The sequence below is a fragment of the Macaca fascicularis genome, chromosome 8 (genome assembly GCF_037993035.2).
Source record: "Macaca fascicularis isolate 582-1 chromosome 8, T2T-MFA8v1.1".
NCBI lineage: Eukaryota > Metazoa > Chordata > Mammalia > Primates > Cercopithecidae > Macaca > Macaca fascicularis.
Window position 1 is genome coordinate 13,678,140 of NC_088382.1, and position 24,179 is coordinate 13,702,318.

Genomic DNA, 24,179 nt, shown 5'->3' on the forward strand with positions numbered 1-24,179 from the left:
ATGTAGGTAAGTTTAATTTTTTTTTTATTTCATTATTACCTTTTTTTGAGATGGAGTCTCACTGTGTTGCCGAGGTGGAGTGTAGTGGTGCAATCTCGGCTCACTGCAACCTCCGCCTCCTGGGTTTAAGTCATTCTCCTGCCTCAGCCTCTGTAGTAGCTGGGACTACAGGTGCCTGCCACTACATCCAGCTAATTCTTTGTATTTTTAGTAGAGACAGGGTTTCACCATGTTGGCTAGGCTGGTCTTGAACTCCTGGCCTCATGATTTGCCCACCTCAGCCTCCCAATGTGCTGGGATTACAGACATGAGCCACTGCACCCGGTCGGTTAAGTTTCGCTTTTATGTATTGTCCTGTGATTAACGGACCAGTGAATAATGACTGTGAATTGTTGGGATTGTCTTACTAGCCTCATTTGGCAAATTTTGATTATCCCTTGTTCATTATACACATTCCACCTTTCTTTATTAAAGGAAAAACTACTCTTGATGTAAAGATGTTTATTTTTTGCTAATAATGAGTTGGTATTAATTCCTAAGTACATAAATTTTACTATAGAGTATCATCTCGTGAGTTCTTTGTATGTGTTGCCCTTTATTCTTTATTATTTCTGTCTATTATTTGGGTCATTCACTTTGAATGAAGGAGAGAGGACTGTGATAGGACAATATGTTGTAACCAATCTGAGGGAGGAAGCATTCAATCTCTCAGTCACATATGATAGCGTTGGGCTTTTCATCAATGCCTTTCTTATTGTAGTAGATAGTATTGCACCATTATGATATGATAGTTTATATACTGTATTTTAGAGTATTACAGTCTTACCAGTCAGTGTCACATGATTCAGTTCCCTATCAGCCAATAGACAAACCAATCACATACTCCTGTAGGAACAAGGAACATCCTCGGCCGCGTGGGTGGATCACGCCTGTAATCCCAGCACTTAGGGAGGCCGAGGCCGGTGAATCATGAGGTCGGGAGATTGAGACCATCCTGGCTAACACGGTGAAACCCCATCTCTACTAAAAATACAAAAATTTAGCCGTGTGTGGTGGTGGGTGCCTGTAGTCCCGGCTTCTAGAGAGGCTGAGGCAGGAGAATGGTGTGAACCCGGAAGACGGAGATTGCAGTGAGCCAAGATCACACCACTGCACTCCAGCAAGGGTGACAGAGAGAGATTCTGTCTCAAAAAAAAAAAAAAAAAAAAGAACATCCTCACTTTTTTAATGCTATACCACTGCTATACCACTCTCTGCTCCCAAGTTAATCCCTGTTTGGGCCTGTGGGAGCTTACACCATCCTCCTATAAGTAATTAATAACTGATGTCTGGCTTATCTGTTTAGTAATAGATGTTATGTGTTTAACGGTGCCAGTAAACGTAGGGTGCTCATTCCTTCCTCACCAGTGGGGTGCGTGAGACGCTGTTGAAACAATTGGCAACACAAATGGAACGGACCAGCCCTCATGAAGGACACCTGCTCAACTTGACCTACCTGCTGTCGGCTGACGGTTCCGTAACACATCAGCAATCACCTGAGTCAGAACCGTGAGCTGATGATGGCCCTTCCCTTTGGTCTGCACAGTGTTTTGTGGTCTTCAGGTGTTGTCATCTTCTCCCACACTAAACTGCTCTCATCTCCTAGACATGAATGTTTACTTGCATCCAGCATGACATTTGGCCTGTGCTTAGCAGGCAGTTTTGAGGCCCTGGTTTATTAATGCACAAAAGCGCAGCACATAAGCCAACACTTAAGTCCTAATTAGCAAGGATCAGGCTGTATCTCTGTAGTCCCTGCATCTACTCTGTTCACCATCTCTGTATGCTTAGGGCAGCCATGTGAACATTATTAATTATTATATACTCCAAGACAATAGTTTTTATGTAGGCAGAAGTAGTGGCCTTGTTTGTTTCTTGTGCTGCTGCTCCCCTTGCCACTGTCCCCTACACCCTCCTGATGAGGTGTACATCTATGGTGCCTCATGGTTCAGTCACGGATGAATAAAGAAAATGGGAAGAAAGAGTTTGATATTAGCCCCTATCAAAGCATATGAAGAAGAGTCTCAGCTGCTTTCATTGAAAAATTCCTAGCGAGTGTGTGGGTTTTTCTTATCACTGCTGCTTATCAGCATGCCAAAAGTTGAATCTTCGGACGGCAAGTCTTGCCGGCCTTAGACATAATGGCCTTACTGCATGTGGAGCTAACTCCAGGAAGATGGAATGACAGTCTCTGGAGGATTAGGTGGTCTCCTCCAATGTGGCTTGATGGGCTCCTGAACTCTTTCCTGTAACCATGCAGAGAGTCTACACTGCCAGCAATCATGTGCCTCAACTCTGTAGATGTAGAAACTCAAAATATCCAAAATATTCTGAAACAGTTTCCATTGAAAGGAAAGAGAAAGGCAGTTAGGTGCCATGCTCCAGTCAAGATAACTAGTGGATGGCTCACAAGAATACTCTGTCGCTACTGTCTGTGCCTCTGTCACAACAAATATCCTGATCCTTCAGTTTTAAGGGTGCAGGGCCATTTTCCTCCCTTTCTTACTGGTAGTTCTCAAGATAACTGTATGATATGCTGGGAAGGCAATATCCTGATAATCAGGTGACATTGGTCAGAACAGCCCAGGCTCTGTTATAGTCCCTGCTCAAAACAGAATGGCCTTTAATGCTTGTGTCCAGCAAACCACATCATTGGAGAAAACCCAAGGTGGGCTGCTTTCTGGGGTCCCTCAGTTGTAGTGCAAGTGAAGTGTTTACATCAAAACTCCATCCATCTGCTCTGGGTAGCCTTCCTGATCTTGTGGTAGCGGTTCATACTGAATCCTAGGCTTCTGTTGTCTTTTGTTTGCTATTTGTAAGTAATAAATTCACTTCATGGAATTTATGTATGAATGTGTTTGGTCTCATTGTACTCAGAAAAGTTGGTAGCCATTGCACAGTGAACCCACTTCATAATTGGTGAAAACGCCTATGCCCCCCTTGTGCCACAGCAAGGAGGTTCATTCAGCCAAACATAAACTTCATGTGCGTAAAACCCTGTAGCACAATTATTACCATGTGGAAGGCCTTTAACAATGGTGATGCTGATTTGAAGAACTCTGAAGGAAGAAATTTACACAAATGGGTTGGGTACACGGGAGTCCCTCCTAACTTAAAGCAACCCTTACTCCCCTCTGCCTAAAAAGAGTGAAGAGGCCAGGCACGGTGGCTCAGGCCTGTAATCCGAGCACTCTGGGAGGCCGAGGTAGGCAGATCACAAGATCAGGGGTTCAAGACCAGCCTGACCAACATGGGGAAGCCACATCTCTACTAAAACTACAAAAATTAGCCGGGCATGGTGGTGGGCACCTGTAATCCCAGCCACTTGGGAGGCTGATGCAGGAGAATTGCTTGAACCTGGGAGGTGGAGGTTGAAGTGAGTCAAGACCATGCCACTGCACTCCAGCCTGGGTGACAGGGCAAGACTCCGTCTCAGGGGAAAAAAAAAAAAAGTGTATAAGAACTGAAACAGGTTTAAAATTTCACCTAATTGGAAATGCAAAGTTTACAAAAATAGTATTAAAATAAATTGCTAAATGAGTGCTCATTGAATTTTATGCCTCCACAAAGTGGGTTGTGAATTAACTTCCACATCTGTTGAAAGCCACCAAAGTTCGGCAGCCTCCGTGTCTGAAATTCACATGTGGCTCAAATATGAATTATACCTGGGGATACCCCAAAGTTTAAATATGGTATCCCCTGTGATATTATGAGGAAGTGCTGTACATAAAACAGGTTGTCTTCCTTTAATTCTGAAAATAATATTATCTTGCCTAAATTCTCCAAAACGCATCGCTCTGCAGTATCCGATAGAGGACATAGGTTTCCTGACCAATGAGCACTGAAAGTAAGTGTGTGCGACTCACCTATGTTCTTATCAAAATGGAAATCCCCGAATCCCACCAGTTAGAATAACATGACAGAATGGCAGATTTTTGGAATATATAGGTTTTCTGTGAGGTTAGTAAGTATTGATTCCATTTTTAAAATAGATATCAATATATTTAGATTACCTATTTCTCGTATGTTTTAGTATTAAGAGATTGTGTCTTTTAATTCATCCAGTTGGTCTAAGTTACCAAGTTTGTGCATTATGGAAATTGTAATATTCTTTATTATTTTATCATCCATGGGCTCTCTAATATAAAGGCCTCTTTTAATTCTTCTATTATTAGGTTGGTGCCAAAGTAATTGTGGTTTTGGACCATGAATTTTAAATTTTTATAACTAGGCTTCAACACATCTTTATTAATCAAAATAGAACCCATTACAGTGGACTGGGCACAGTTGCTCACGCCTGTAATCCCAGCACTTTAGGAGGCTGAGGCGGGTGATTCAGGAGGTCAGGAGTTTGAGACCAGCCTGAGCAACATGGTGAAATCCCGTCTTTACTAAAAATACAAAAAGTAGCCGGGTGTGGTGGCATGTGCCTGTAATCCCAGCTACTCAAGAGGTTGAGGCAGGAGAATCTCTTGAACCCAGGAGGCAGAGGTTACAGTGAGCTGAGACTGCACCTTTGCCCTCTGGCCTGTGTGATAGAGTGAGACTCAGTCTTTAAAAGAAAAGAAACCATTACATTGAGCACATTTTTGCCAATGAGAAATAAACTTGTTTATTCCATGCTTTCACGGTTCGATGAACTCTTGGAAAGCATTTTCTGCATTCTGCTGGTTGTGTAAGTGTTTTCCCTGCAAAAAGTTGTCAAGATGCTTAAAGAAGTGGTGGTTGGTTGGCGAGAGGTCAGGTGAATACGGCAGATGAGACAAAACTTCATAACCCAGTTTCTTCAACTTTTGAAGCCCTGGTTGTATGACATGTGGTCACACGTTGTGGAGAACTGGGCCCTTCATGTTGACCAGTGCCAGCTCCAGGTGCTACAGTTTTCCATGCATCTCATCGATTAACTTGGTATACTTCTCAGATGTAAAGATTTCACCAGGATTCAAAAACTGTAGGGGATCAAAAGACCGGCAGCTGACCACCAAACAGTGACCATGACCTTTTTTTGGTACAAGTTTGACTTTGGGAAGTGGTTTAGAGCTTCTTCTCAGTCCAGCCACTGAGCTGGCTGTTGTATGAAATCCACTTTTCGTGGCATGTCACAATCTGATCAAGAAATGGTTCATTGTTGTTTCATAGAATAAGAGAAGATGACACTTCAAAAGGATGCTTTTTAAAATATTTGGTCAGCTCATGAGGCACCCACTTACCAAGATTTTTCAGCTTTCCAATTGGCTTCAAATGCTGGATGACCATAGAATGGTCGACATTCAGTTCTTCGCCAACTTCTCGTGTATCTGTAAGAGGATCGAATTCAGTGGTTGCTCTCAATTGGTCATTATCAACTTCTGGCCCAGAGCCTGGGGCTGAGGCTGGCATGACCACCCTGTTCTCTACCTTCTGTTGCGCTTGGGCCCAGAGCCTGGGGCTGAGGCTGCCATGACCACCCTGTTCTCTTCCTTCTGGGGTCCCCAGGAAGCTCCCAGGACTGAACGATCACCACAAAATACAGTGGCCAGGATGGGAGGGCTGGAGGTCAACTACCCCCCGCCCCTGTCACCACAACCAAGAGGCCCCCATGGAGGTTGGCCCCGAGATGTGGGTCCCTGTGGGATGCAGGTCCCTGTGGGATGCTTCAGGGGATGAGCACGGGTCCTCCTGGCTGACAGGAGCCTGGTGGGCACTGGGTGTGTGGGGCCTATATAGATGGGTTGGACAGAACTGGGCCTGACCAGGGAGCCAGAGACTGGTGTGTCTTCCCGATTTCCTATGAGATCCCCTATCTGGTCATAGATGATGGTGATTTCTCTTTAAGTACTGAATCCCTGTAAGGTGTTAGGCACTCCATTCTTACCAAGTTTATTTTGTTACCTGGTAGAACCTGGCTCATAAAGAAGAAAATGGTGAAGAGGAGGACAGGAATCCTTATGGCTGAAGAAAGAAGAAAGTTTGGCTTCATTTCCAGGAGGCAGAGAAAACTTCCGTCTGTGGCTCTCTAGCACCAGTGGAATGTCTCTGTTTGGATAATGAAAGCCTTTCTGTACCTCATTAGGAATATTCATAGATAGAGGTGTTCTATGCATGCAAAATTGCTTTTATGGGAGGACCGATGTGGGTGCACAGTTTTGGCCAGAAAACCTTGTTCAATGGGAACATAAGCTACAAACATTTTGGCAAAAGATGAAAGTTTATGAACAAACAACCATTTATATTGTTACAATAAATTAGACTATGTTGAGAAACCAGTTGCTTTCGTTAATGATCAGACATTTTGTTAGTGAACACTTCCCAGACTTTACTAGCCCTGCTAAGAATTAATCACCCCACTTGCTCCTGGTCTGAAGCCCCAAAGTGCTTTGTTGATGTTACAGTGCTTACTGCCTTGTATGTTAGATTAGTGAATGTATATTTGCCTCTTCCACCACTGTATGAGCTTCTTGCTTGCTAGGACAAGGCTATATTCCTCAGAGCAGAGGAGGGAGTTGAATCATGTGGCCATTTATTCTCAAATCCTCTTCACCAAGTGGAACAAAACAGAACAGCGAAAGACCACTGCACATGGAAGCAGGAGGTCTGGATTTGGGTTCTAGTTCTCTAGATCTATTACTAACTGGAGGTATGGATAGAATCAGGAAAATTTTCTTCCTTAGATGCTTCCTTGATAGCACCTATAAAGGTTGAGATCTGTTGGATCTAGATCAGGGGATTCTCAATCACTACTATGCATAAAATCAACTGGGAGAGTTGCTTTGCAATACAGATGCTTAGTTCCATCTCATGATATTTTTACTGTTTTTTAAAATTGATCTAGTATTTTTCATTAAATAATGTCAACTTTCTTAGTCTACATCTAATAAAACTCCCACCGGCATACAAATACATTGAATGATATTAGCAGCAGAATCTTTAAAGAAAGTAACCATATACAACTATTAAACCATTTTTTTCATTACTTATTATTTCATGCTGTTTGTCACTATTGTCATCATAATCAGCATCACCTTACATTGCTGAACACCCATTATGAACCATATGGCATAAACATTTTTCCTACTCGTAAGGAGCATACATTCTCTATACGCATATGAAATTAATGTCTGAACAAAGTGGCTTAAACAAGGCAGAAGTTTATTTCTTTCTCACTTAAATCTATAGTTACACGTATCATGGCTGGTACAGATGTTTGCCAAATTCATTAGGGATGCAGGCCCCTTCCAGCTGTCTGCTCTGCTGCATTTTAGAAGAGGCTCCAGTTTGGCTGCTAAATGCCCACCTATCATTTTTTAATTCCAGGTAGCAGGAAAGAAAATAACAAAGAGAGAAAAACAAGGGAACGTCTACCCCTCCTTTTAAATTTTTTAACCAACCCCCTCTTTTTTTTTTTTTTAACCCAATTTGTTGAGCTATGATTACATTTAAAAAGCTGTCCATGTTTAAGGTACGCATCTCAGTGAGCCTGGGGACCTCCAGAACTTACTTATATGGTATATCTGAAACTTTGTGCTCTGACCACATCTACCCATTTCCCCTGCACCACGACCCCTGGCAGCCACCATTCTACTCTCTGCTTTTGTGAGTTTGTCTATTTTAGATTTCAAATGCAAGTGAAATCATATAGTAATTGTCATTCTGTGGCTGGCCTATTTCATATAACGTAATGCCCTCAAAGTCCACCCATGTTGTCACAAATGACAGGGTTTCATTATTATGTAACACTGAATAATATTCCAATGCAAATATGTATTAACCATTTATCCTGATACTCTCCCTCCACCTGCCTCCCCAGTGTGTGTTGTTCCCCTCTCAGTATCCATGTGTTCTCATTGTTCTGCTTCCACTTGTGAGAACATGCACTGTTTGATTTTCTATTCCCGGGTTAGTTTGCTGAGGATAATGGCTTCCAGCTCCATCTATGTCCCTGCAAAGGACATGATCTCATTCCCTTTTATGACTGCATACATAGTATTTCATGGTGTGTATGTACCACATTTTCTTTATCCAGTCTATCATTGATGGACATTTGGGTTGATTTCATGTCTTTGCTATTGGGACTAGTGCTGCAATGAACATGTGTGTGCATGTATCTTTATAACAGAATGATTTATATTCGTTTGGGTATATACACAGTAATGAGATTGCTGGGTCAAGTGATAGTTCTGGTTCTAGGTCTTTGACGAATCACCATACTGTCTTCCACAATGGTTGAACTAATTTACATTCCACCAACAGTGTAAAAGTGTTCCTATATCTCAACAGCCTCATCAGCAGGTAGTTTTATTTAAAAATTTTTGGAGAAACCTTCATACTATTATCCAAAATGGCCATAGTAGTTTGTATTTCCACCACGAATATACAAGGGTTATCTTTTATCCACATCCTCACTAATACTTACTATTCATCTTTTCGATAACAGCTATTCTAAGAGGTGTCAGGTGACATTTCATGGTGGTTTTTATTTGCATCCCCCTGACAATTAGAGATGGTAAGAATTTTGTCATGTATTTGTCGGCCATTTGTATCTCTTCTTCTGGGAAATGTCTATTCAGATCTTCACCTATTTATTTATTTTATTTTATTTTATTTTTTGAGACGGAGTCTTGCCCTTCTTGTAGTCCTCAGTATCCGTTGTTCCCATCTTTACATCCATGTATAATCAGCGCTTTGTTCGTGCTTATAACTAAGAACATATGATATTTGGTTTTTTCTTCCTGCATTATTTTAGAATAATGGCCTCTAGCTGCATCCATGTTGGTGCAAAGGACATAATTTTTTTTAATGGTTGCATAGTATTCCATGGAGTATATATACTACATTTTCTCTATCCGATGATAGAGAAAATATTCATGTCTTTGCTATTGCAAATAATGCTATAATAAATATATGAGTGCTCGTGTCTTTGTGGTATTTTCTTTTGGATACAAGGGTCAGTCCCCGTGGCTGCTGTCGAGGACTAGCATTGAGTGCCTGAAGCTTTTCCAGGCTCAGGGTGAAAGCTGTCAGTGGATCTATGATTCTGGGGTCTGGAGGATGGTGGCCGTCTTCTCAGAGCTCCACTAGGCAGTGCCCCAGTGAGGACTCTGTGGGAGCTCCTACCCCATATTCTCCCTCTGCACTGCTGTAGTAGACATTTGCATGAGGTCTCCACCCCAGCAGGCTTCTACTGGACATACAGGCTTTTCCATACATCTTTTGAAATCCAGGTGAAGGCTTCTGATATGGTTTGGCTCTGTGTCCCCGCCCAAATCTCACCTCAAATTGTACTCCCACAATTCCCACATGTTGTGGGAACCCAGTGGGAAATAATTGAATCATGGGGGCAGTTTCTCCCATATCGTTCTTGTGGTAGTGAATAAGTCTTACGAGTTCCGATGGTTTGATAAGGCGAAACCAGTTTTGCTTGGCTGTCATTCTCTCACTTGCCTGCTGTGATGTAAGACATGCCTTTCGCCTTCTGCCTCCCCCCAGCCATGTGGAACTGTAAGTCCGAATAAACTTATTTCTTTTGTAAATTGCCCAGTCTTGGGTATGTGTTTATCAGCAGTGCACTCCTGTACTTTGTGCAACTGCAGGTTTAATATCCCATGGAAATTGCCAAGGCTTAAGGCTTGCACCCTCAAAGCAGTGACCCAAACTGTGTCTGGGGCCTTTTTTAGCCATGGCTGGAGCTGGAGTGGTTGGGAGGTAGAATGCTGTGAGCACTGTCCTGCGCTTGCCCGGGGTGGTGCAGCCCTAGGCCCAGCCCACAAAACCAGTCTTCCCTTATAGGCCTCCAGGCCTTTGAAGGGAGGGGCTGCCACCAGCCAAGGTCTCTGAAATGCCTTTCAGGCCCTTTCTTCATTGTCTTCTATTAGCATCTGCTTTCCTTTTAGTTATGCAAATGTCTTCAGCCTGCTTGAGTTTCAGAGGATACCAATGGCCTTAGAAGTACCATATGACCCCTAACACTTCTTGACTTCATTTCTGCAATATATTTTATTTTTTTACGTCATCATGAGCATTGAAACTTTTTATATCTATTCACTTTCCATTTGTTTCCAAGTCCAGTTTACTTCCAAATAATTTTAGAATATAGAGTCTCCATAAGACTCTAGTTTGTCTGGTTTCTTGCTGTACCCCATGACTGCGAATGCTTTCTAGTACATATAATACACTCAAAAGTACTTATGAGGCCGGATGCGGTGGCCCACGCCTGTAATCCCAGCACTTTGGGAGGCCGAGGTAGGCGGATCATGAGGTCAGGAGATTGAGACCACCCTGGCTAACACGGGTGAAACCCAGTCTCTACTAAAAAAAATACAAAAAAATAGCCGGACGTGGTGTCGGGCGCCTGTAGTCCCAGCTACTCGGGAGGCTGAGGCGGGAGAATGGCGTGAACTCGGGAAGCGGAGCTTGCAGAGAGCCGAGATCTCACCACTGCGCTCTAGCCTGGGCAACAGAGCAAGACTCCATCTCAAAAAAAAAAAAAAAAAAAGTACTTATGAATGAAAAAAGGAAAGAATCTTCCTATTTTTCCTTCAACATAGCCTTAACTTTTTGGTTTCCAACTTTATGTGGGGTTTTCAGTAGCTGTCTCAAAAATCCAATCAAATTGAACCGGGTGTGTCTCCAGAATGCAGTTTCGATTAGGTTCAGTATCTGTGCAATCAGGGCATGTCTCTTGGAATGTAGTGCTGATTAGGTTTATTAATTGTTTTTTCCTATATAAGGGGAAGCCAGAGGATGCGTTTTCCCAGAGAAGGAGCATCAGAAGAGTTTAAGACCTTGGGGAAAGGGAGTCTTGCTGCTTGCTTGTGGGACTTGCCTTGGAAGGTAGATAAGTTCACAGCATCCTCCAACTTTTTATTTTTGGTGAGTTCTCCGAGCACTGAGATGTGAACTGGCCTCATTCCCTTACAATGATACTGTTACCAGTAGAAGAGATTCGAGTTACTGGCAGCATATCTGCATGGGTCCATAAGCAACTTCAGTCCTTACCTCCTCAGAAGAAAGAATTCGACTGAGGGGCATACAGCGGAAAAAGAGACTAAGTTTCAGAGCAGGAGTGGAAGTTTATTTAAAAAGGCTTTAGAACAGAAAGGAAAGGAAAATTCTCCTGGAAGAGACCCAAGTGGATGCCTGAAGGTCCAAGAGAGAAAAGAGAAGGGCCTTTAACCTTGATCCTGGGATGGGCTTGCCTCTTTCCCACGATTCTTCCTTTAGGGAGAGTTTCCGGCATGCACAGTGCTTTCCTTACCCTTTGGAATTGGCATGCACGGTGTGTTTAGGGAGTTATGTGCATGTCCATCTGAGGCTTTCTTTCCTTTTCCAGTGGTGTCCCCGGAAGATTATACTTTGCCATTTTTGTCTCTTAACATAAATGCCCAAGAAGTTGCTTCTTCCTGGGGTCTGCATTTAATTAACATTTTTGATGTTAACAGGTGTAGACCACCAGGAAATGGCCTGTCTCTGGTGCTGCCTAATTATCATTGTTAGAGAGGCAAAGTGATCACTAACAGGCCATCACCTGACATTTCTAGTGGGTAGGGGAAGAGCCCTCTCCTGCCCTGCTCCTGCTCTTCTACCTGTAACAAGACAAGCCTTGAATAGCATCAGACATGTGTCCCATCAAGGCAGCATCTCATTAGTAAATTTTACTGTGTGAATTGTTACTTCACATTCTCATATTCTGTGTTCACTATTTGTGTGCCTTTTCCATTTTTGTTTTGACCATATCTCATTATTTTAACTGCCTTCTCCAAGATTCTAGATCTGCATTGACCAATAGAGTAACTACTAGTCACATGTGGCTATAAACTGTAAATTAATTATAATTAAATAACTAAATGGCATATCCTTAGTAGTAATTGCCAAATTCGTGGCCAAACTAGAAATTCTGTAACTACATATGTGTGGTAGTTACTGCATTGGACAATGTAGATATAGAGCATTTCTTTCATCACAGAAAATCATGTGGGGCATGTTGGCTGCCACTTATTTTTAATTTATTTTTATTTTTTATTTCTTCGAGACAGAGTTTTGCTCTTGTTGCCCAGGCTGGAGTGCAATGGCATGATCTCAGCTCACCGCAACCTCCACCTCCCAGGTTCAAGCGATTCTCCTGCCTAAGCCTCCCTAGTAGCTGGGATTACAGGCTTGTGCCACCACGCCCGCCTGTTTGTTTTTTTGTTTTTGTTTTTGTTTTTTTTCTATTTTTAGTAGAGACAGGGTTTCTCCATGTTGGTCAGGCTGGTCTCAAACTCCTGACCTCAGGTGATCCGCCTGCCTCCACCTCCCAAAGTGCTGGGATTACAGGTATGAGCCACTGTGCCCGGCCTTATTTTTAAATTCTATTTGTGTGGTTTATAGTTAAATTATATTCTGCTTCTCTATATTCATTTCCTTTCACAGATTTTCTCAGGCAATTTTAAAATTTCATTCATTTACCTTCTTGAGGAAAGTACTTAGATCATTTTTTAAAAATAATGTACAGCAAATAATTTTTCCACGGATATTGTTTTAGCTTTATTGTGTTGGTACTTTTACATACTATATTCAGGTATTATTATTTTTCATAACTTACTTTAAAAATTGTGCCAAGTTTATTTAAAAGAGATTTCTCCCTTGATTTTCAGAGGTCAGATTGTGTCTTCCATTTCTGTTATTTTAATTTTATTTTATTATATGTAAATATGTTGCATATTCCTTTTTTAAAAAATATGAGATTTTTTCTCTGGTTACACAAACTTTGTATGAAGTGTTCATTATGCGCTTTAAAAATAAATATTTTGTTTCAGGGCATGGTGCTTTCACACATGCAACCTTAGAATAATTCTAAATTCCATTCCACTTTCACCATTCCTGAACTGCTTTGAATATATTGGATGTTGGAAGCCATGAGAGGTTTTGACTTGCAATCCAGTCAAGATAACAGGATTTTCCATTTATAGTGTAATCTGATATATATTCGTTTTGGTTTCATACTTTTAAAAAATCTATTCTCTTTTACTCTGTGGTGATCTTTGCTTTTCTATTTGTGCTTTACTAGAATGTCAGCTGCTGTTTCCCTAGCACCTGAGATGTTACTCAACACTGAATAGTGCTGGTGTTGAGAATTGAGAGAATCTACTAAATAATAGCACTTTTTGAGACCGCAGTTCTGAATTAAAAGGAAGGGAAAGGACAGGCAAAAGAATATAGACATCAGCTATTTTTACTGAAGATCTGTTGGAGAACATGGTTTTGGTGTCCAGGAACTTGAGACCTAATACTGCATTCCTAATACTTCACTAAGGTGGGCCTAAATAGCCCTGAAAGGGCTAGGAAGTCACAAGTCAGCCTCTTAATTGTTATGGGTGTCCTGAAAATATTAAGGTAATATTGAGGATGCAGAATGGCTCCTTCCTCATGACTTTTTAAGAGATCTGGGCCGGGCGCTGTGGCTCATGCCTGTAATCCCAGCACTTTGAGAGGCTGAGGCGGGTGGATCACCTGAGATCAGGAGTTCCAGACCAGCCTGACCAAATTGGAGAAACCCCGTCTCGACTGAAAATACAAAATTAGCCAAGCGTGGTGGCGCATGCCTGTCATCTCAGCTACTTGGAAGGCTGAGGCAGAAGAATAGCTTGAACCTGGGAGGTGGATGTTGCAGTGAGCTGAGATTTCACCATTGCACTCCAGCCTGGGCAACAAGAGCAAAACTCTGTCAAAAAACAAGAGAGAGAGAGAGAGAGAGAGAGAGAGAGAGAGAGAGAGAGAGAGAGAGAGAGAGATCTGGATGGAGATACTAAGCTGTGCAGGCTCTCATCTTGAAGTCACCAAATACGTAAGTTGTTATTCCTGCTCTGGTGAGAAGTTTGTCAATACATTTTTTCCATGAATTAATGAAAATTTTAGACCCATAACATAAGTTTTAAAAAATTTATCCTAAAGATTGCTTGTGTATGTGTCTGTTTTGAAATATATTTAATCTCTATATCTTGAAATAGTTTTTATAGATTCCATACAAGAGTCCTTTAGGAAATAAGTGTGCTTTGATTTTCTTATAATATTTGTCCTTGTTTGTCCCTGGCACAGTCTGTATACGACCATTTAAATTACTTTTAGTTCATGTTTGGGTTATAATCACACACAGATATTCTCTAAAGTCCAAATCTTATTTTGATATTCGAGGAAGAGTTTACATGGTAATAATATTAAGGGTTACAGCTGGTTTCACTGAAGCTTTGTAGGCATTCTCTAATATCTTATTTTTTTGAAGGAATATCTATTCTGCTTGAATTATAGACTACATAATACATGTACTGTCAGGTACATTCATGGAAGGGACAGGCAGATGGAGTCATATGTTACTGAAGCCTTGATAAACAGATGTAGGAAATAGACCAAGGAATAAGAAAAAAGTTGATATTGAAAAGTGCTTGTTGAAGTCTGTAAATGTGCATTAAAATGTGGCAGTAAAAATAGACACAGTGAAGTTTGGGAACTGGGGTCTAAATCCTGGAGTCCCCAGAATCAAAGAGAACCTTGGTTAGGGGAGTAATTTTGTAAAAAAGCAAGAAGAGGCAGTGACAAGGCAGAATATAATTAAAAGTATTGCTGTGTCATTTTCTAGTTTTGTAATTTTGTCATATTTTTCAAACTCTGTTGATCATTTATTGAACTGGTAAATAAACTATCATCAGCAGGGTTATTATAAGGGTTAAATAAGGAAATTTATGTATATCTGTAAGCACAACATCACAATTAATACAAAGTTACCCTTTTTATTTTTTCCTGGACTTCATGTACAAATGGGTCAGTTAATTTTTTGTTTATGAAACATAATTATCATTTGTACATAAAATATATTTATTTTTTTTTATTTTTAGCAGGGAAATAATACATGCATGTTTTCCCCCATCTCAAACACATGCATTCATATAAACATATCCATCTATATACCTACATATCTATGTATGAATATACACATGGACATCAGTATTTCTCAGCAAATATGTATCATGATAATCAGAGATATTGCAACTAACAAAGACTAATATAAACCATGATTGCAAGAATTTTAGATGCCACCTTAGTAAAATATCAGATTGAGCTGCTACATTTCTCTCAGCCCTAAGTCATTTTGTATTTTCTGAGCATCTTAGAGGATTGTGACTGTATACACAGGACAGAAACACCATGACCCAGGGTACTGCTGTGAATTTCTGATGCAGGGGATTTTAAGGGCTAGATCAGCAGGAAGGGAGTGTTGACCCTCCAAGTGAAATAAATTCCTGAAATGATTATCCCCATCCTAAAACAGATTTTTTTTTTTTTTTGATACAGAGTCTTGCTCTGTCGCCCTGGCTGGAGTGCAGTGTTAAGATCTCCGCTCACTGTAATTGCCTCCTGGGTTCAAGCGATTCTCCTGCTTCAGCCTCCTGAGTAGCTGGGATTACAGGCAAGCACCACCATGCCCAGCTAATTTGTGTATTTTTAGTAGAAATGGGGTTTCACCATTTTGGCCAGGCTGGTCTCGAACTCCTGACCTCAGGTGATCCACCTGCCTTGGCCTCCCAAAGTGCTGGGATTACAGGCAAGAGCAACCGCACTTGACCCTAAAACAGATTCTTACTTGATTGATTTCCAAGTTCCAAGGGGAAATACAAAAGTCGAAATTGAGAGAAAGTAAAAGTGGAGTAAGGCTTCAGAAGGCTGTGATTGGTGTTGGAGAAACATTGCTAGGGCATAAAGCTGGGATAATAAAATCTGAGAAATCCCACAGTGTTTATCTACAGGTGGAAATCATATTCCACATGTGGGCGGAGTCAGGGGTCCCTGTATTTTAAAATCAGTGAGGGAATTGAATATCTGGACTTGTGTCAATTAACATACAAAACTCAGTGCTTTTGATGTTCTCGTTCACAAGATATCTGTGTTCCTTCTTTGCCAGAAACCATAGTCATAGGCTTCCTAATTTTGACCTTGGGGAAAGAGGAGAGGCCTCTGTGTGTTTGTGTGTATTGGTCAGGCTGTGGTGCAGGTGGTGTCACACTTCAGTGAAGGTCTGGCTTTTCATCACAGGTTGGTCTGAAAATTGTGTACAAGGCTGGTGTCTCACTTGTTCTTTCTCCAACCTCAGCTTTTTTTAGTGCCTGAAGTGTCTGCAAGTGGAAATCCAGAAGAAGACAGAGAGAGACTGAGTTCTTGACAATGCATTCACTAGTGAGTAGGGGATGCCTCTCTCTGCTGAAATGACACCCATATTGCTGGCAAATGGGCAGTTTTCTGCAGTTTGCATGGGTGTTTCATTTTTATTCTTTTTGTTTGTTTGTTTTCATGATGCAAAATCCATCCAGCCTGGGTGTTCCAAATGCAATCAGGAGACTTTCAGGTATCTGGCCTCCAATTAAGTTTTCTCAGGACTCTAGGTTGGGTATCATGTGTCAAAGATTCCTAAATTATCAATATAATTTCTAATATTACACTACTTTATTCCAGCCCCTATTCAGGCTATTTACAAAAAAAGACATGAGAGGTCTCATTTATGTATTTCTTTTTCTTCTATCCATCCTATAACCTCATAGGGAAATAATTGACCCATTAACTGTACCGTTGGCTGAAATAGACTTAGGATTTTGATGAATGCAGGCAATAGAGATGCGTGAAGAGCAGAAGATCACAGCCCAATAATGAGGCTGATGTTCTAGCAGCTGAGTTCAATAAATCCCGTGTGATAGGCCTTGGGCAAGAGCTGCACAGTGCTGAGGAAAAAGGAGAGTTTGATAAAATATATTTGTGCTTTTAAAAACTTTGCAAAAGGACAACTAAAGAAGTCATTATTATTCTTATCCCCATTCATTTTACCTTTTGATAATTAACCTTTTCACCTTCTGGTAACTGAAAGTAACATATAAGAAATACAATTACTTAATTATGGTTGCACACTCAGGAGAAGGAATATAGTAGATAGAGTACAATTTAGGGTTCTGTGGAAATGCTTCATAAGGGCTGGTTAGAAAAAAGCAAAACAGTAAAGAGGTCTTTTTATCCTTGAACAAGCCAAGTGAGAAAGTAAAGTTAAAAGAGAGGCAGTGATAACTGATGTTTGGATTGCCCAGAGAAAGTTGAGAACAGGAAGCTTCATATCACAGGAATCATCAGACTAAGACTTCCTCAGTGTACCAGCCTCAGCGGTCTTGTCTTGTGCTGCTCGACTGTCTTCAAGCCTTGTCATGAACACCTGAATGACATAACATTAGAGTGACTCTATGTATAAATTGAATCCTATATTCTGCGTAAAACTTGTTCAGTTCTGAAGAATGCTGGAGTCTGGTTCATTACTTTCTAACTTTTTAATGAATAAGGGACCAATGACATGTATTTAATAAATATTTGCTAGATAGGAAACATGTTTTCTATTACTTCGTTAGATTATTCAAAGCACATAATAGGTCTTTTAACCATTTGATTGGTGAGAAACCTGTGGTTTATCTAGAGAAATAATTTATTTAATCACGGTCGTGTTTAAAAAGTAGTAAATCATGGTTATTTGTCTTGTGACTACTCTGTAATTTTCTTGAAATTCATGGTAAATTTGTTTTATTTATGAAGGTTCAAGCGAAAATTTTATAATCAGTTATGTACAGGTGATTAACACATTACTGAAAAATATCTGGGCTATATTATGCCACACCTCATGTGATATTTCTTCATAGTAAAGTTTAATGGATTAAGAGTGGGTACGTCTCTGTGAATGAATCGGAAAGGCAGATACCAGCTTAGTATTGAGAATGAACTGGCTGGAACCTAAAACACTGGGAATTCTGCATACCCAGCTCCTACCTATGTCATCTCAGCCTTCCTCCTCTGGACGTTAAAAGGGATTCTCTGTCTAAACTAAAGTGTCTGTGATGTTTTAGAAGAAAGTGACTTTTGAAGATGTAGCTATTGACTTCACCCAGGAAGAGTGGGCCATGATGGACACATCCAGTTGTTGGTGACTGGAAAACAACAGTCACCTGGTGTCCCTCGGTGAGTCCCTCAACATTCACATATGTATGTAGACACACATTGACTCATTCATTCAATAAGTGTTGGAACAGCTTCCCCATATCTAACTCTAATCTCTTCTCTGATTCTCTCACAGATCTTATCTGAAAAAGTTTGAGCTCTCTAAATCTGTCTGAAAGAAATATCTTTATTTTATTTTATTTTGTTTTGTTTTATTTAGTTTGTCACTCAATTAGAATGTAATCTTGACAAGGATTTCATGATTTCCTTGGTACTCAGTGTCTAATACTCAGAACAGACCTGAGAACTTAATGAATATTTTCTTTTCTTTTTTTTTTTTTTTTGAGACAGAGTCTCGCTCTGCCGCCCAGGCTGGAGTGCAGTGGCGTGATCTTGGCTCACTGCAAGCTCCGCCTCCCGGGTTCACGCCATTCTCCTGCCTCAGCCTCCAGAGTAGCTGGGACTACAGGCGCCCGCCACCTCGCCCAGCTAGTTTTTTTGTATTTTTTAGTAGAGACGGGGTTTCACCGTGTCAGCCAGGATGGTCTCGATCTCCTGACCTCGTGATCCGCCCGTCTCGGCCTCCCAAAGTGCTGGGATTACAGGCTTGAGCCACCGCGCCCGGCCTAATGAATATTTTCAATGTATTAAATTTAATATTTTCTAAATAACTCTTCTGCTTTAGTCGCTATGCTTAGGCTGAGACCCATTAGTGAAAACAATAGCAATATCTTTTCTGTATAGAACATCAATTATTTTTGTAAATCAAATTTTTTTTTTGTTCTGCATGAGAATAATAATAAACATACTGTGCAGAGGTTTAATTAATCTCTTTCTGAAAGGACTGTGTATTCTGCATTGTGTCTTGGAACTTAGGCATGGACTCAGCATTCATAGGTCCTGACTGTTTTGAATTTCCTTTTCCTGATGGACCTTTCATTTGGATTTATTTTCTAGTCTCATGTTGGGTCAAAAAAATCCTGGGGAGTTTTCTGTGTTCTAGGTCTTGTGGCCTGAGCTGACCTTCACTGTTTTATTCTTCCTTGATAGCCTGCCCTACAGTTGGTGATAATGCACATTTATTGACAGTGAACTCAAAACACATGTACTGTTTCCACTAACAGGGTACCAGATAAGCAAATCCTATATAACTTTGCAGCTGGAGGAAGGAAAAGAGCTCTGGCGGGAAGGAAGAGAATTTCTCCAAGGCCAGAATCTGGGTAAGCAACAGGGTCCTGTGCTCTAATAGGAGGAGGTGCTTTGTCAATGAATAATATCAGTCAAATATTAATTAGAGGTTTTATTAAATGAGTGGTAATTTCTAAAATGTAGGTTAAGCTACTGGAGCAGAATTCCTTAGATGGTATCATCAGTTTTGTTCATATGTCAGATGCTACTCTTGTGTCCTCTTGCCTTTTCTTTTACTTTCAGGAAAAGGATAATTCATGTACTCGTTGGGGTTAAACTGTCACATGCTGACTCTTTTACCGATACCCCTGTGAAGACTATCCCTCTATTTACCTGCCTGATAGCTCATGTCCATTTTAAATCTTTTCACATTTTAATTTTAAGACTCTTTTCTAATTGCTGACGCTGTACCTTCTGTTCTATTGAAGTATTTTCTTCATTTGACACATTTGCCACATCTAAGTGTCAATTTTTGAAAAAAAGTAAACAGGCCTTGTGGGTTTTCAAACAATTTTATTACCATAATACCAAGGTAACAATTTATTTTTCAATTATTTCAGACAAGGAAAGTGCCCTTAAGAAAAAACACACGATAACCATGCATCCTATCAGAAAAGATGCATCCACCGGTATGACAATGGTGAGTTTTATAGCTCTGTACACCAGTCATCTAAGTTAAAGATCTGGTAATGGGTTAAGTTAGTAATGACGCACAGGCACCTGAGTGTAATTAGGCTGGCACTAAGTGCTTTCTAAGCAAAAAAAAAAAAAAAATTTGATACTTTGAATTCAGTGAATAAAGTGACCTGTGTTGTAAACCATAACATGAGATCTTTAAAATAGAACAAGTGCATACACATTACTCATGCTCAGACTTTGAAAGATATTGATATCATCACAATCAATGGAATAACTCTGCAGTTGGGATCTTACAAAAGAGAAAATATCTGTGTCTGCAGGAGACAATGTGTACGCAAGTGTCAATCGAGAAAAATGACGAGACAAGTCTCAATCATTTTAGGAGATGTATTTGCCAGAGTTAAGGACATGCACCTGGGGAACAGGTGTATACCTTTCTCCAAAGATAATTTTCTCCAAATTTAAAGGGGGAAAGGGTGGGATATTGAGAAGTACACAATTTTCATGTAAAAGTTGGGTAGAAAAAAATAGTCATTCATGAATTTTTCTGGCTTAGTGAATCTGGATTTTTTTTTCATAAGATGACATAAACAAATGAGGCAGAGGAATACTGCAGGAAAGCTGCATTTTATATAAGACAACATAGGCAAAATGGGGCAGGGAAACAATTGGATATGCATTTGTGTCTGGTGAACTGGGGATGACTGCGCCTGTAAAGACAAGCTATCAGTTTGCATTGTCATGGTGTAATTTTAACAGCTCATCAGGAATCTCCTTGTGGGCAAAATATGGGGGAGGCATGTAGCTTTTCATCTTGTAGCCGTATTATTTAGGAACCAGAAGGGGGAGGCAGGTTTGTGTGACCCTGTTCCCAGCTTGATTTTTCCCTTTGGTTAAATGAGTTTGGGGTGCCAAAATTTAATTTCCTTTCACACAAGTAACATTGGAAACATTTCAACTGGGCTCTACCACTGAATGGTTGGTCTAGGATTCAAAGGTGGTGAAATGAATGTATAGATGTATGTCGGTAAATCATTAAGAGCTTTTAATCTTTGTCTCTAAAGGAGAACTCTCTCATTCTGGAGGATCCCTTTGAATGTAATGATTTGGGAGAAGATTGCACTCACAGTTCCACAATGACTCAGTGTTTGTTAACTCAGAGTGGAAAGAAACCCTACGTCAGCAAACAGTGTGGAAAATCCCTTAGTAATCAGTTGTCCCCTAAACCACATAAACAAATTCATACTAAAGGTAAATCATATCAATGTAATATATGTGAAAAGGCCTATACTAATTGCTTTCACCTTAGATGGCACAAGATGACTCACACTGGAGACGGGCCATATGCATGTCATCTATGTGGAAAATCCTTCACTCAGCGTTCTCACCTTAGAAGACATGAGAAAACCCACACGGGAGAGAGACCGTAGAAGTGTCATCAGTGTGGGAAAGGCTTTATTCAATCCTTTAACCTTGGAAGACATAAGAGAACTCACCTTGGATAAAAGCGTTATGAATGTGATAAAAGTGGGAAAGTCTTTAGTCAAAGCTCTGGCTTTAGAGGACACACAAGAATTCACACTGAAGAGAAACCACATGCTTGTCTTCTATGTGTGGAAAGCCTTCAGTGTATCTTCTGACCTTAGATGATATGAGAGAACATGCACTGGAGAAAAGCCATATGAATGCCATTTATGTGGGAAAGCCTTCAGTCAACGTACTAATCTTAAATAACATCAGAAAATTCACCCTGGAGAGAAACTTATAAATGCCTTCAGAACATATTCTGACTTTAGATGACATGGTGTTAGGAATGATGGACGTAAGGAATATGGAAGAGACTTCAGCTGTAGTGTAACATCTAAACATGCCAAAGGACCCACATTTTGTAGAATTACTATACCCAACATGGACGTTACTTCAGTTGCCTTTATTCTTCAGTCCACATCAATAAATTCATATGGAAGAGAAATTGTACGACATGTGTGTACCAAAGACTTGTTAGTGATCTGATCATAAATGACACGAGAGAGCTGAAACTGTCAACATGATAAACTAAAAGTCTTCAGCAACAGTTTTAATAATTTAAAACGTGTGGGACTTTCAGGTAGAGAATCTCTAGCTCTGTGTTCAGTGTGAAAATGTTTTTATGTGCAATTTGTTGTCAAATAACCTAAGAAAACTTTACTTGGATGAACCTTTTATTTATATTTTCTGTGAATAAACATTCAGCCAAGCACTAGGCTTGATGTTCACAAGAAAACACAGTGATAAAATGCTGCTAAAATGGAAAATAAGAAAGGAAATCCTTTATAAGCTAAATAAGAAGGGAAAGTCTTTCCAAGGGCAATGAATTCTCTTGGAATACCAAACACTTCTTACTGGAGAAGTTATGCCTTGAAAAATCATGAGAAATCCTTTCTTCACAGAGTAACGCTTGTGGCACATGTGAGATTTCACACTGGACAAAACACGGTTAGCATCTTGAAAGGAGAATATTCTTTAGTGGTAATTCATTTCTTAGTTGACATTAAGTTTCTCACATTGAGGAGCTATCAAATTTGAAAATCACTGTGGAGAAACCTGATAGATTTCTCATCAGAAAAGTGAGTCAAGAAGGTGGACCTCTAGAAAAAACTCTTAACACATAGTTTAGCAAAATAATTAAGAAATTTGAGAAAATTATTCATAAAAATGCAGCACATAAATGTATAATAGCAAAGTGACTATTTTTCCAGCTTGATTTAACACATAGAAAAAACTCTTAACACATAGTTTAGCAAAATAATTAAGAAATTTGAGAAAATGTCTATTCATAAAAATGCAGCACATAAATGTATAATAGCAAAGTGACCTGGGCATAAATTGAATGCAGAATTATATAAGAAATCTCATTAAACATTTCCAAAAGATCAATACTTACAAATATTGAAAGAATACAATCGGTTGTTGAAAAAACTTAGTGTGTTGGTGAAGTCCTTCTTTCATTTATGCAGCCCTAACAAATCGATGTGCATCTGCACTCCTTGGCTTATGGGTCGACATTCTACCCCAACTTCCGAGCCTCCCCAGTCTTCGACGGCTCTTTCCTCACAGCTCACCTCCCTTTACTTCAATGTCCACTGAAACCACTTGTTTCCATCCAACCCTGGAACTGACACATCAGGGATCTTCAGCCCCACTCGTCAGATTTCTCAGTGTGTCATTGCATAGATTTAGCAAGGAAATGGAGGCTGTATCAAAGACACCTAGTATATGCATTTGGGTGTCCCCAACCCTTGCCTCGGTCTCTGAGTAGTTACCTGGGATCAGAGAATAAGGCAGCCCTGCTCTTCTATCCCTCAGAAATCTCTTGAAATTTTGTCCCTGAAGCCTCTCTAAGTGGAGGTAGCAGTTCATCTCATGACACCCCAGAGTTTACTCAGGTAAGTCCTGAGTTATTACACAGAGACAGACATAGCTGTGTTCCTTTTACTTCTGTCCAGAAGATAAAACACCAGCATGATAAAGCAGGCGAACCTGTCAGCCACCATGCAAGCCTTTCCTATATTTGATTCAATGTACTTTTCCAGAAGCAAAATGAAAGTTCTCACAGAGGGGGCTTCCTCTGCCTTGTCCTCAGAATTGGAAAATGTATTGTCCATCAAGGAGCCTCAGTACTGAACCTAAAACTCAAGAGAAAATGTTTCCTGAATAACAAGTGGGATGATGACATGAAATTTTGCAAAACAGGCACAATCTTAACACGATAGGTCTTACTAAGGCTAAATGGCCTTATCCATGGTTGAAATTGACACATCATTATATTAAAAAATCTCCACAAGTGATTGATTTTACTCTGCAGCCAGGGTTTATGTCAAGTGTGAGGATGGTGTCTTGCATTGTCGCTTGGGCTTGGGTGCAGTGGCAAGATCTTGGCTCACTGCAACCTCCACCTCCCGGGTTCAAGCAATTCTCTTGCCTCAGCCTCCCGAGTAGCTGGGATTGCAGGTGCCTGCCACCAGGCTCAGCTAATTTTTGTATTTGTGGTAGAGACAGTTTTTCACCATGTTAGCCAGGCTGCTCTGGAACTCAGGAACTCCTGACCTCATGATCCGCCCACCTTGGCCTCCCAAAGTGCTGGGATTACAGGCATGAGCCACCGTGCCAGGCCTAAAACCCCGTGTTTACTAAAAAAAACAAAAATTAGCTGGGTGTGGTGGTAGGTGCCTATAATCCCAGTTACTCGGGAGGCTGACACAGGAGAATCACTTGAACCCGGGAGGCAGAGGTTGCAGTAATCAGAGATGGTGCCACAGCAGTCCAGCCGGGCTACAGAGCAACACAGTGTCTCCAAAAAAACA

The 24,179-nt window shown here is 40.5% G+C and overlaps 1 protein-coding gene and 1 pseudogene across 1 annotated transcript in view; both read left to right on the forward strand.

Moving 5' to 3' along the window:
- LOC135964491 (SH3 domain and tetratricopeptide repeat-containing protein 1-like) overlaps positions 1–24,179 on the forward strand; it is a 412,105-nt gene that overhangs the window by 330,042 nt on the left and 57,884 nt on the right. The window lies entirely within an intron of this gene.
- On the forward strand, positions 1,448–22,839 carry LOC135964493 (uncharacterized; annotated as a pseudogene).